This window comes from Acomys minous (genome assembly GCF_964271855.1).
Source record: "Acomys minous genome assembly, chromosome: 8".
In the NCBI taxonomy this organism is placed as follows: Eukaryota; Metazoa; Chordata; class Mammalia; order Rodentia; family Muridae; genus Acomys; species Acomys minous.
In genome coordinates this window covers 94,148,774-94,162,161 of record NC_140489.1, presented here as the reverse complement: position 1 = coordinate 94,162,161, position 13,388 = coordinate 94,148,774, and the positions used below count along the sequence as shown (strand labels likewise).

Sequence of the window (13,388 nt, the reverse complement as noted above, 5' to 3'; positions counted from 1 at the left end):
GATTTTTTCTCTGGTTTTTGGTGGGGAAACCCTCTGTACCTATTAGTCTGCATTCAAAAGGGGAAATAGGACACAATGCAATATGAAGGGTGACACCACTGGCCTTTGAGGTGGAAAAAGATCCCAACATTTGGTAGGAAAAATAGCCAACAGGAGAGGCTTCATTAAGCAAGTGACACTTGAGCCATTTGTGTAAACTGTTCAGTATCCTGACAACTAGGATGAACAGGGGAAATATAACCAACAGAAGAACAGAAAGAAATGACGCGAGGCATGTGATGTGGGTCATGTTTGGGAACATGAATGGTCAAAGTAAGGGAGTAGTTTGAGTTTAAGCTAAAATCATTGGGTTTATTGACATTGCAATGCGTGTTGGTTCTGAGGAACAGGAAATAAATTGGTGGGTAATAAGATTCATTAAAAGACATATGGCAGGATGGGATAGGACTAGAGTTATACTTTAGAATTATTTCCAAAAGAGTGCATGAGATATATCAATAAGGTAGAGCAATAAGAAAGATATTAGTTGAAGGGTTATTATAGTTTTCTTTTATGTGACATCAGAAGGAGTAGAGACAATAAGAGGGCGATTATTGCAAAATTGTCCATAGATTTAGTGGCCATTTTTGAAAGTGGGCTGCTGAATCTTCTATTGATCATAAAAGATTAAGAAAGGAAGAAAAGTAATGCTAATTAATTCATATTTAGAGGGTTTGAGGGAACGTTGAAGATGAAGAGGCCACTGGAGGGCACTCCCTGTGCTTAAAGACATCCTTCTACCTTCTCTTCTTCTGAGTCGTTTCCTTTTTTAAAAACAGTTTTATTTTTAATTTATTCACTTTACATATGGATTGTAGCCACTTCCCTCATCTCTTCCTGGTTTCATCCTCCCTCCCTCATCCCCCCTCACACCTCTCCTAGTTCTCGGAAAGGGGAAGCCCTCCTTCCCTATCATCTGACCCTCTCTGCTCAGTAGTTTCAAAGGCTTATATCTGCATTCTCTTATCTTTTGGTCTGTCAGAGCCTTCATAATGCTTAAATTATGTCATGATGTAATTTATTTAATGATAATTTTGATTTTAAATCTCAATGAAGGCATGTCCAGACTCCTAAGAGAAGTAAATACTGCTCATGTAGTATGTCCACTTCAGCACTAACCTTTGTCAGAAGACTGTACCAAAGGAAATGTTAAGGAGTTCAGTTCAACACTGCGTTTATTGAGCATCAGTTATTTCATTAGGTAAGATAAGGTGGCTTACTACTTAGAGAGCAGTGGGAGCCATAGACACAGGAACAAGTAATTACTGCACTTGGGGAAGGTACTATAAAAGAGAATTGAATAGGGAGAAGGGACTGAGTCAGGAAGGATCCTCAGAAGACTCAAAAGCACTGCATGTGGACCAATTTTTAAAAAGATTATGTGAAATGACAATCATGCAGAGGAAGAAATTAGGAAAACCACACCCTTCATGTTAGTCACAAGCAATATAAAATATCTAGGAATTCCTCTAACCAAGCAAGTGAAGGACTTGTTTGAAAAAACCTTAAATCCCTGAAGAAAGAGATTGAAGATGACATGAGAAGATGGAAGGATTTCCCTTGTTCGTGGATCAGGAGAATTAACATAGTAAAAATGACCATCTTACCAAAAGCAATTTACAGATTCAATGCTATCCCTATCAAAATACTTACACAATTTTTAAAAGACATTGAAAGGTCAATTCTCAACTTCATATGGAAAAACAAAAACCCAGAATAGCTAAAACAATCCTATACAATAAAAGATCCTCCAGAGGAATCTCCATTCCTGCTCTCAAGCTGTACTATAGAGCAACAGTAATTAAAACAGCATGGTACTGGCACAGCAATAGGCTGGTTGATCAAAGGAATTGAATCGAAGACCCAGAAATGAATCCTCACACATACAGTCACTTGATTTTTGACAAAGGAGCCAAATCTATTCAATGGAAAAAGGATAGCATGTTCAACAAATAGTGCTGGTCTAACTGGATGTCTACATGTAGAAAAATGCAATTAGACCCATATTTGTCAACATGCACAAAACTTAAGTCCAAGTGGATTAAAGATCTCAACATAAAACCAAAGACATTAAATTGATTACAGAAAAAAGTGAGGAAGAGTCTGGGACACATTGGCACAGGAGACAACTTCCTGAACCAGCCCAGGCCTTAAGGTCAACAATTAATAAATGAGACCTCATGAGGCTGAGAAGCTTCTGTAAGGCAGGAGACACTGTCAAGAAAACAAAGCAATAGCCTACAGTCTGGGAAAAGATGTTCACCAACCCTACATCTGACAAAGGTCTCATTTCCAAAATATATAAAGAGCTCAAAAAATTAAATACCACAAACTAAATAACCCAGTTAAGAAAAGGGCTCAGAACTAAACAGAGATTTCTCAACAGAGGAATATTGAATGGCTGAGAAACAAAGAAATGCTCTACGTCTTTAGTCATCAGAGAAATGCAAATCAAAATGACTCTGAGATTCCATCTTACACCCATCAGAATGGCTAAGATCAAAAATTCAAGCGACACCACATGCTGGTGTGGATATGGAGAAAGTGGAACACTAGTACAACCACTTTGGAAATCTATCTGGTGCTTTCTCAGAAAACTGGAAATAGGGCTTCGACAAGACCCAGCTATTCCACTCCTTGGAATATACCCAGAAAATGCTCCAGCACACAACAAGAAAATTTGCTCAACCATGTTCATAGCTGCCTTATTTATAATAGCCAGAACCTGGAAACAGCCTAAGTGTCCCTCAGTAGAAGAATAGATAAAGAAACTGTGGTACATTCACACAATGGAATAGTACTCAGCTATTAAAAACAAGAAATTCCCGAAATTTGTGTACATACGGATTGAACTAGAAATGATCATAATGAGTGAGTTAACCCAGAATCAGAAAGAGTTAAATGGTATATACTCACTTATATCTGGATACTGGCCCAAGGGGTATGTCCCATGAAAACCTTCACTCACCAGGAAAGTGGGACAGAGGGGAGGACATCCTATTGGGACTTTAGGTGAGAGAAGCAAGGAAGAATGGGGAAATAGAGGGATCCAAAAGGTCCTAGAAACCTACAAGAAGAACATTATGACGGGCAGATCTGGGTCCGGGGGTCCTGCTCAAACTATGGCATGAGCTAAGGACAATACATGCAGTAAACTTTGAACCCCTACCCAGATCTAGGCAGTGGACAGAACATTCTCCACAGTTGAGTGGAGAGGGGACTGACTTTCACAAGAACTCTGGTACCCCATATTTGACCATGTCCCCTGTATGGGAAGGCCTGATGGCACTCAGGGGAAGGATAGCAGACTACCAAGAAGAGACTTGATACCCTATGAGCATATACAGGGGGAGGAGTTCCCCCTCAGTCACTGTCCTAGGGGAGGAGAAAAGGGGGAAAGTGGGAGGGAGGGAGGAATGGGAGGATACAAGGGATGGGCTAACAATTGAGATGTAATATGAATAAATTATTACAATATTTAAAAAATCAAAATACAGCCATCACCTAAAAAAATAAAATAAAAAAGGTACGTGGTAAACAGTAATGTATATGAGTTGTATAGTTGGTCTTTGGCAAAAGATCTAGCATAAAGGGAGGAAATAATAATGAGAGAAACATGTACATAAAGGGAGAAAGAGAGGGTGATATTTACTGTTTATTATTACTATGGATTTCAGTACTGGGACTTGAACTTAAGGTTTTGTATGTATTATGTAAATGCTTTACCATTGGGCTATATATTCTAGGCAGGGTATACATAAGATGCCCAGGCTGGCATTGAACTTGTGCTTCTCCTATCTCAGTCTCCCCAGCATCTGAGATTACAGGCCTGTAATCTGATCTTGGCCTATTTGTATTTTTATTTTTCGTGGAACCAAAACCTAAAAGAAAGAGATGTAGGGGTTGGCATGTATAATGTGTCTTGACGTACTAGTAAGAGATGGCCACAAATATTATCTCCCTGAGTACATTTTTAAGTGCGATCCACTTTCTTTCTTTCTTTTTTTTTTTTACAGTTTTTTATTAATTTATTCATATTACATCTCAGTTGTTAGCCCATCCCTTGTATCCTCCCATTCCTCCCTTCCTCCCGCTTCCCCCCCTACTCCCCTCCCCTATGTCTGTGACTGAGGGGGACCTCCTCCCCCTGTGTATGCTCATAGGGTATTGAGTCTCTCCTTGGTGACCTATTATCCTTCCTCTGAGTGCCACCAGGCGTCTCCATCCAAGGGACATGGTCAAATATGGGGCACCAGAGTTTGTGTGAAAGTTAGATCTCCTTCTCCACTTAACGGTGGAGAATGTCTTGTCCATCGGCTAGTCTGGGTAGAAATTCGAAGTTTACTGCCTATATTTTCCTTGGCTGTTGCCATAGTTTGCAGAGGACCCCAGGGCCCAGACTCGCCTGTGGTTTTCCAGGACCCACTGGATCCTTCTATTTCCTCATTCTCCCAGGCTTCTCACATCTAAAGTCTCTGTGCGATCCACTTTCAATCATGTAGATGACATTATCTTTCTTTAATCCACATACAGAGGTTTCTGAGAAGTTATCTAATGAGTATTAGCTATTAAGTTTTTTTTTCATTAACAGATTCCTGGTTAACCTATGACTTTCCTGAGAGGGAGCGTACTACAGAAGGACGAGGACCATGTGAGTCACCCTCAACCTTTTGGATAATGAGTCAATTATTAACTTTAGAACTGCTCACGGCATTTTTCTGTAGACTCTCCACCTCATGAGGAAAATTCTTATCCCATGGTGCTGTGTTAGAAACAAAGCTGGAAAACATTCAGTGACATGGAATGGAAATGCACAAAATATCCAATTTGATTTCCCTAAAAACTTCTGAAGAGGTAGGTAGTTCAGAAAGCTTTTTGCCCGGCTGGAGAGATGGCTCAGAGGTTAAGAGCACCGACTGCTCTTTCAGAGGTTCTGAGTTCAATTCCCAACAACCACATGGTGGCTCACAACCATCTGTAATGTGATCTGATACCCTCCTCTGGCCTGCAGGTGTACATGCAGGAAGAGCTCTGTATACATAATAATAAATAAATCTTTTAAAAAAAAGAAAGAAAGAAAGCTTTTTGCCTCTCAGAGGCAAGAGTGAAGATCCAGTGCTAGAAAAGGAAAAAAAAAAAGATAGTCTGAAGCCCAGCAAAGGGGAAAGAAAGATATACTGAGAACAGTTTTGGATCACCAAGTGTTAGTTGATACGTAGCCATTTGCTGAAAGGACTCAATGATTTTCCCCACTTGCAGCTTGTTACTGGAGGCCACCTAACACAGAGGAGAGCCCGAGTCTAGAGTTTACTATACTTGATAATAATAAATGGAGCCTTAGTTTATCTTAAAATATCTTCTGTCTATCTATCTGTCTGTCTGCCTATCTATCTGTCTGTCTGTCTATCTATCTATCTATCTATCTATCTATCTATCTACCTATTATCTTCTATCTGTCTACCGTTTATCAATTAATCATCTGTCTATAATTTATCTATCTATCTATCTATCATCTATGTATTTATCATATCTATCTATCTATCTAGTCTATATATCATCTGTTATTTCTATCATCTATCTATTTATCTATCTATTATCTATGTATATATTATATCTATCTACCTACCTAAGAATCTGTCTACCTATCACCTATCTGTCTATCTATCATTTGTATCTGTCATCTATCTTTTATTTATGTATCTATTTATCATCTGTCACCTATTTATTGTCATCATCATCATCTATCATCTATTTATCTATCTATGTTTAAGGGCACACATGTGGAGGCCAGAGAATAAGTTGCGGGAGTCAGTTATTTCCTTCCACTATGTAGGTCACAGGGATTGAAATCAGGTTGTCGGGTTTAGCGGCAAGTGCCTTTACCTGCTGGGCATCTCACTGGCACAGTTTTGGCTTACCTTAAAATGCCTTACACATTCAAAGGTTTTGCCTATTTGTTTTTGGCAACATTGGGGAAAATATCTTTCCTATTTTGGTGAGTCTACAACTCTGAATGTAAATCAATATCTATCATTTCTCATCTCTATCAACCTAAAAACTTCTATCTAGACACAAAAATATCTTAATCCTTAAGAAACTAAGCTTAATTGTTAAACTAACCTATCTGGTTTTCAACCCCATCAGAGACTTGAGAAAATAAATAGGCAAAGCACTTTGAATGTTACATTTATATAATTCCTAATTGTTTCATGGTCCTTCTTGCTCTATGTAGTTTATAGTATATATGTGTAATATAAATGTATATGTAGAAGTAAAAAATAATAATTTGGAGAAATGATTTATATAGCAGGCTACTTCAAAATTTTACTCCTATGACAGTGAGATGAAGATGATTATTAAATTATGAAAGTTTTCATTAGATTTTATAAAATAGACGATTTTAAAATTAATGTTATTAATAGAAATAACATTTTTAGTTTTCAGATGTTCAAATCTGATATTTCATTAAAATGATCTAAACTTAAGTTAGTTACTCTGTGAACAGTTTCAGAAGTTGCAGAAGTATGCAGGCCACCATGAAACCAAGTCTCTGCAATGCTACTGTTTGAGTATCTTTCCCACACCTCCCTAAGCCAAGCACAGTATGATCAGTAAGTGTTCTTCTGAGTACTTATCTAGATGCCATTTAGGGGTAGAGGTCCCCCTCTGATTGCTTGCAGCCCTCCAGAATATATGTATCATAAATGTGTAACCCTGGATGGTAATTGCTTATGGCTCTGCCCCCCAACCCTACTCAGGAGAAAAACGGAGGTAAAGACTGCGTTTTCTTACACCTTTAGTTCAGAAGATGCCTGGGCAAGACAGACAATAAAAGGGTGCCACTAAAATGAGTGAGATCAATAACTTGTTTTTCCTTTTGGCTCCAATCCTGTCCCTAGTGTGAATGTCTGACATCCTTGTCTGCTTTTCTTTTCCCAGCTCATTTTTCTTTGCATAGTTTGTAGCTGTCATTTCATAATGTATATGGTCCTGTGTAGGCAGATGCATAGCTAATGAGCTTAATCGGCCTTTAGAGACCCACGTCTGGAGCATGGGAGTGTCTTCCGTCTCTGCTCTGCAAGGCTGGGTGGGGCAGTGCTGCCTTTTGGCTTTGAAATAGTCCATTATGAACAGTCCATCCATCCTCATTGACCACTGAGCACAAGCACTCCCTTTTTGTTAACTGGAAAAGGTTAGTTAGGATTTTGCTCTCCTGGAAATGCCACTGTCTGCTGAATAGGATTTTTAATCTTTTATCCTAAAATAAGGTTGCTTCTGTCACACTTGCAGGATTGTATGTTTCTTGGCATTCTGGGGCTCTGTCTTTGCTAGTCTCACATAACTAGGTCTCCTCTGTTTGAATCTAACACAGCTTCATGCTAAGGCTGTCATCAAGTTCAGTCAAAGAATATTAGCACTGTTCCCCTGGCTACATTTGAGTGTTGACAAATTGTCTTCTGAGGTCTGATTTGGTGGAGACAACTGTTCAGCATTATAACCACCACATTGTGTGTTTCTTTTACTATGAAGAAGCTAAAAGAAGATTTCCTTTTTATTAATGTTACCTTCAAGGTGTTTTTTTTTAAACTTCAAGGTCTTATGAAATGTTGTCTGAATCTAGTGTCAGGTGGATACAGTCAACAACCAGTGTGAGTCTCTTGATTTGGGTTTTGCATGGGAAAGAGAGAGGCTACTAGCTAGGATTACTCTCCTTTAAATACCCTGTATCATAAGCAACAGAAATTAGAACCTTTTCTCTGCAAAAGAAAGGTCTGGTCCTGATAAACGGTTCTTCTGCTGAGACCTGTTTTAATGAGACCCACAGCCTTCTGAGTCCATTATGGGAGAGTGTTACTGGGCATGGAAGAAATCATACTGTTTTTTAGGACTCTTAAAAAATAAAGAGTACAATTTGCTCTTAAAATGTAACCTGCCTCTTTAAACAGACTGACATAGAGCTGCATTCATGGCTCTAGAAACCTCTCAATTCATATTACTTCTGACACATGACAATAACTCCACTTATATATTTAAAGGACTATTTTATGCTTGCATTACATGTTTGATTTTTCTCAAGACCCGACAAGGCTGTGTTCTCAGTTCAGGGAGCAAGACTCAGGGCACAGTTATACAGTAAAAATGCATGAAGACTTTTCATTTTCATTTTGATTGAAAAAATGTTTAGTTATGAGCAGGCATCATTTTTATGAAAAATGAAAGCATTAGGTAAATATACGTGAAGTGCAGCCACATTACATCTTTTATGGGACACTTGCTGGATTGAACTTCAGGCTCTTTTATTTTTTTTCTGAAACAATCAATGTCAATTACTTCAGTAATTATTGCCTTGAATTGTCCTTTCTCCTGTGCTATAATATAAACAGTGTGGCTCAAAGCCTTGCCTTTGGAAGTGAGGGCCTGGGGCACGACTGGCGTGTGAAGAGACACACTGTTCTGCAAACCAAGTCCTCTTGAAATTGGTATCATGACCTTGTTCACACTTTGGTTTTATGAAACTGAAAAGTTCTCACTTGCTCCCGAGGCTTTTAGGAAGATCAAATGGGGAAAATTTTAGTGAATAGCTTTTGGAAAGACACTTTGAATCAGTGCTGTGAACAGTCCAAAGAAGCTTGCTTTCTCAGAGAGGAAAACCAGGGCTACAGAAATGGCTCAGCAGTTAAGAGCACTGGATGATCTTGCAGATGTTTCAGGTTTGGTTCCTAGCACACACAACTGGTGTCTGTGACTCCAGTTTCAGGAGAGCCAATACCATTTTCTGGCCTGTAAAGGCACCAGGCAGGCACATGATGCACATATATACATTCATATACACAAAATAAAATCTTAAAAAATAAAACCGAAGACATTTAAACACTGGCTTCAATTCTTTTTTCTCTTCAAAGTGTGTGTGTGTGTGTGTGTGTGTGTGTGTGTGTGTGTGTGTGTGTGTGTGTGTTTGTTTAGACAGCGTTCACACTCTGATCCAGTGTGTCTTGAACTCATGGCTTTTCATGCCTCAGACTCTCGAGTACTAAGATTACCATTGTGAGCCACCAAACTCAGGGGTACTTTTCACTTTCATGTCTGGTTAGATATTAATCAAATTAAAACTCACAATGGTCACAGGACTATTGTGACTGTATTTGCATTTTTTAAATTTAAAACACCCTGCCTTTAGAATTTTGGAGTAGTACTTGAAAGCCATCAAGAATTTGACATGGAGATTGCACTGACGAAGAAAGCCTATTTTTAAACTAGTTAACTGAGTCCTGAAGTATCTACTGAGCAATTCTTTTTTACTTTGATTTAAATATTGTCTTTATCATATTACTTATTCTTATATGGTTTTAGGGTAATATTTTGTTTTGATATTTTCTATTATGTATGTGAATTCCTATTTTATTCTTTAGATTACTGTGACTATACAATGAATTATAATAATTATTATGTAATTATTCACTTGTTACAGTTTTATACAAGTCTTATTTTGAGCCAACTTAAAATATTTTCCTTTAATATGAAGCTTTCATTTTAAATTTATGAAAAGTTAACACATCTATTGATATTAAACATCTGTTGGCTTTATTTATATATATCTAGTAATTTATTGAAATAACCTAAAGCAATTTTTGTGATATTGTTTCTTGGTTATTAGAAAGAGGAAACACTGACTTTTGAACATTAAAAAAACTCATTATGTTTTTATTATTGTTTTAAGATTTTATGTTTCTTTTTTATAGATTGTATATAGATTTTGCATGTTAATTTTATATCCTGCTACTTTGATGAATTTTTTTATCAGCTGTAGGGATTTTATGTTAGAGCCATTATGGCCTTGCTGTTAAGGCCTTTTATTTATAGAATCATATAATCTGCAAATAAGAATATTTGACTTCTTCCTTTCCTATCTTCATCCTTTTGTCTGTTCCATTTGTCTTACTGCTCTAGCTAAAACATCAAGTACTGTATTGAGCAGGATGGGGAGAGTGCACATCCTAGTCTATTCCTGCTTACAGTGAAATTGCTTTAAATTTGTCTCTGCTTAGGAATATGCTGGCTGTAGGATTCTATTATATTACCTTTATTATATTGAGATACATTGTTTGTATTCACAAACTTTCTAGGACTTTTATCATGAAAGGTTGTTGGACTTTGTCAAAGACCTTTTCGGTATCTAATGAGATGATCATATAATTTCCATCCTTGAATTTATTTATGTGCTGTATTACATTTATTGGTATTTTTATGTATGTATGTATGTATGTATGTATGTATGTATGTATGTATGTATGTATGTTTGTATGTGTGTTTGTGGGTACCAGTGGAGGCCAGAAGAGGGCATCAGATCTCATGGAGCTAGAGTGACACACAATTGTGAGCCACCTGATGTAGGTGCTAGGAACTGAACTCCAGTCCTCTGGACTAGCAGCAAGACATCTTAATCAGTCCTCACCCTGGTGTGTGTGTGTGTGTGTGTGTGTGTGTGTGTGTGTGTGTTTATATATGTGTGTGTCCTTCCATGGGTGTACAGATGCTTGTGCATACATGTGGAGAGGACAGAGGCTAATGTTGGGTGTTTCCCCCACTTGCTTTCCACATTGTTTCTTTTGAGATCTATTATTTCACTGCACTGGAATTCACTGATTCAGCTGGGCTGGCTGGCACAGTGGGCCAGTGGCTTTAGGGTTCCACTTGCCTCTGCTTCCTCAGTGCAGTGATTGCAGGTATGTGGCAGTGCACCCAGCTTTTTATATGGGTGCTGGGAGTCCTAACTAGGGTTCTCATGCTGTACAGCAAAGACAGAACCATCTCCCCAACCTCCTGCATTAATTATTTGTAGTCCTTTACTCAAAATTTCAGAAAAACAATGAAAACACAGGTGGTAGTAATTATTTTGTTAAATCTAATACTTATGTCTTATTAATTGAAAACAGTGGCTTTAGTAATTGTTAATTGAGAAAGCCAATATTTTTTCATTAAAAAATTTATTATAGTTTATTCATATTACATCCCGATTGTTATCCCCTTGCTTGTCTCTTCATATTCCTGCCCTTCCTCCCTCTTCCACCTTATTTCCCTCCCCTAGACTTCTGACAAGGGTGGGGCTGGGTGGGGTGGGGTGCCCAGGGTGGGGTGGAGCTGTCTGACTACAGCCTATCATGTCTCATCTGGGTAGCCTTCATCCCCTTCCTCTGTGTTCCCCTCTCCTACAAGGGGAAGCAATCAAATTGCAGTCCACCAGAGTTCAGGTCAGAGACAATCCCAGCTTCCCATCCCCCCACCCCCATTAAGAATGAGCTGTCCAATGACTATATCTGAATAGGGCGTCTAGGTTCTCTGCATGCATTGTCCTTGTTTGGAGCATCATTCTGTGCAGCAGCCCCTGGGAGACCATATCTGTTGGTCTTGATGGTCTCCCTGTGGAATTTTTGAACCCTCTGGGTCCTTCCATCCTCCCACTCTTCCATATAACTCTCAGAGCTCCACCAGGTGATTGGCCAGTATCTGTTCCAGTGCCCCGCTGGGTGGCTGGGTGGAGTCTCTCACAGGAGATCTATGTTGAACCAAAATCTACTTATAAATACCTGTCTTTCTGGGTGTGGTTACCTAACTCAGGATTATCTTTTCTAGTTCCATCTATTTGCCTGCAAATTTCAAGATTTCCCTGTTTTTAATAGGTGAGTAATGTTCCACTGTGTAAATGTACCACAATTTCTTTACCCATTCATCCACTGAGGGACATCTAGGTTGTTTCCAGATTTTGACATTATAAATAAAGCTGCTATGAACATAATTGAGCAAATGTCCTTGTATGGTGAAGTGTCTTTCGGGTATATGCCCAGGAGTGATATATTGGGTGTTGAGGTTGAACTATACCCAATTTTACTGAGAAACTGCCAGATTGATTTCTAAAGTGGTTGTACAAGTTTTCACTCCCACTATCAATGGAGGAGTGGTCCCTTTTCTTCATATCCTCGCCAGCATGTGCTGTCACTTGAGTTTTCAATCTTACTCATTCTGATGGGTGTTAGGTGGAATCTCAGAGTGGTTTTGATTTGCATTTCCCTGATAAGTAAGGACATTGAGCATTTCTTTAAGTGTTTCTCAGCCATTTGATATTTCTTTGTTAAAAATTTTCTGGTTAACCCTGTACCTCATTTTTATTTGGATAATCTTGTTTGGTGGTATTTAATTTCTTGAGTTATTTATATATTTCAGATATTAGCCCTTTGTCAGATGTAGGGTTCATGAAGATCTTTTCTCAGTCTATAGGCTGTTGTTTTGTTCTGTTGACGGTGTCCTTTGTCTTACAGAAACTTTTCAGTTTCATGAGGTCCCATTTGTTAATTGGTGATCTTAGAGTCTGAGCTATTGGTGTTCTGTTCAGGAAGTTGCCTCCTGTGCCAATGAGTTCAAAGCTCTTCCTCACTTTTTCTTCTAACAGATTTGGAGTTTTATGTTGAGGTCTTTAATCCGCTTGGACTTTTGTTTTGTGCATGGTGATAAATATGGATCTATTTGCATTTCTACATGTAGACATCCGGTTAGACCAGCACCATTTGTTGAAGTTGTTATCTTTTTTCCATTGTATGGATTTGGCTTCTTTGTCAAAAATCAAGTGTCCATAGGTGTGTGGGTTTATTTCTGGGTCTTTGATTTGATTCCATTGAAAAACTAGCCTATTTCTGTGTTAGTAACTGTGCAGTTACTGTTGCTCTATAGTACAGCTTGAGTTCAGGGATAGTGATACCCCCTGAAGTTCTTTTATTGTACAGGATTGTTTTAGCTATCTTGTGTTTTTTGTTTTTCCATATGAAGTTGAGAATTGATTTTTCAAGGTCAGTAAAGCATTGTATAGTTATTTTAATAGAGATTACATTGAATCTGTAGATTGCTTTTGGTAAGATGGCCATTTCCACTATTTTAATTCTACTGATCCATGAACGTAGATCTTTCCATCTTCTGATATCTTCTTCAATTTCCTTTTTCAGAGACTTGAAGATTTTTCATATAAGTCTTTCACTTGCTTTTATTTTCAACTATGTGTGTATGTCTGTGTGGGTATGTACGTGTAAATACAAGGAGCTGTGGAGCATAGAGACAGTGGACTTCCTAAAGCTGTTGTTATCATGGCCGCTTGTAGCCATGTTGTTGGTGAAGGGAACTGTAAGAACACACACACACACACTCTTAACTGCTGAGTCATTCCTCTACCTCCCCTATTTATTGATCAAAGTTGGCATTGTTTCTGAACCTTTGTTTCTGATGATAAAAGTACTCACAATTGTAGCATAATAAAACACAAATAACAGAACATTTTGGTGAAAAATCTTCATAATATTTATACT

The 13,388-nt window shown here is 38.2% G+C and overlaps 1 long non-coding RNA gene across 1 annotated transcript in view; it reads left to right on the top strand.

The window, feature by feature from the left end:
* The window catches only part of LOC311603823, a 294,782-nt gene that overhangs the window by 136,547 nt on the left and 144,847 nt on the right, over window positions 1-13,388 (top strand). The window contains exon 2 of the long non-coding RNA XR_014781276.1: window positions 4,631-4,690. This is a non-coding gene — a long non-coding RNA (uncharacterized lncRNA). The remainder of the gene's footprint in view (window positions 1-4,630; window positions 4,691-13,388) is intronic.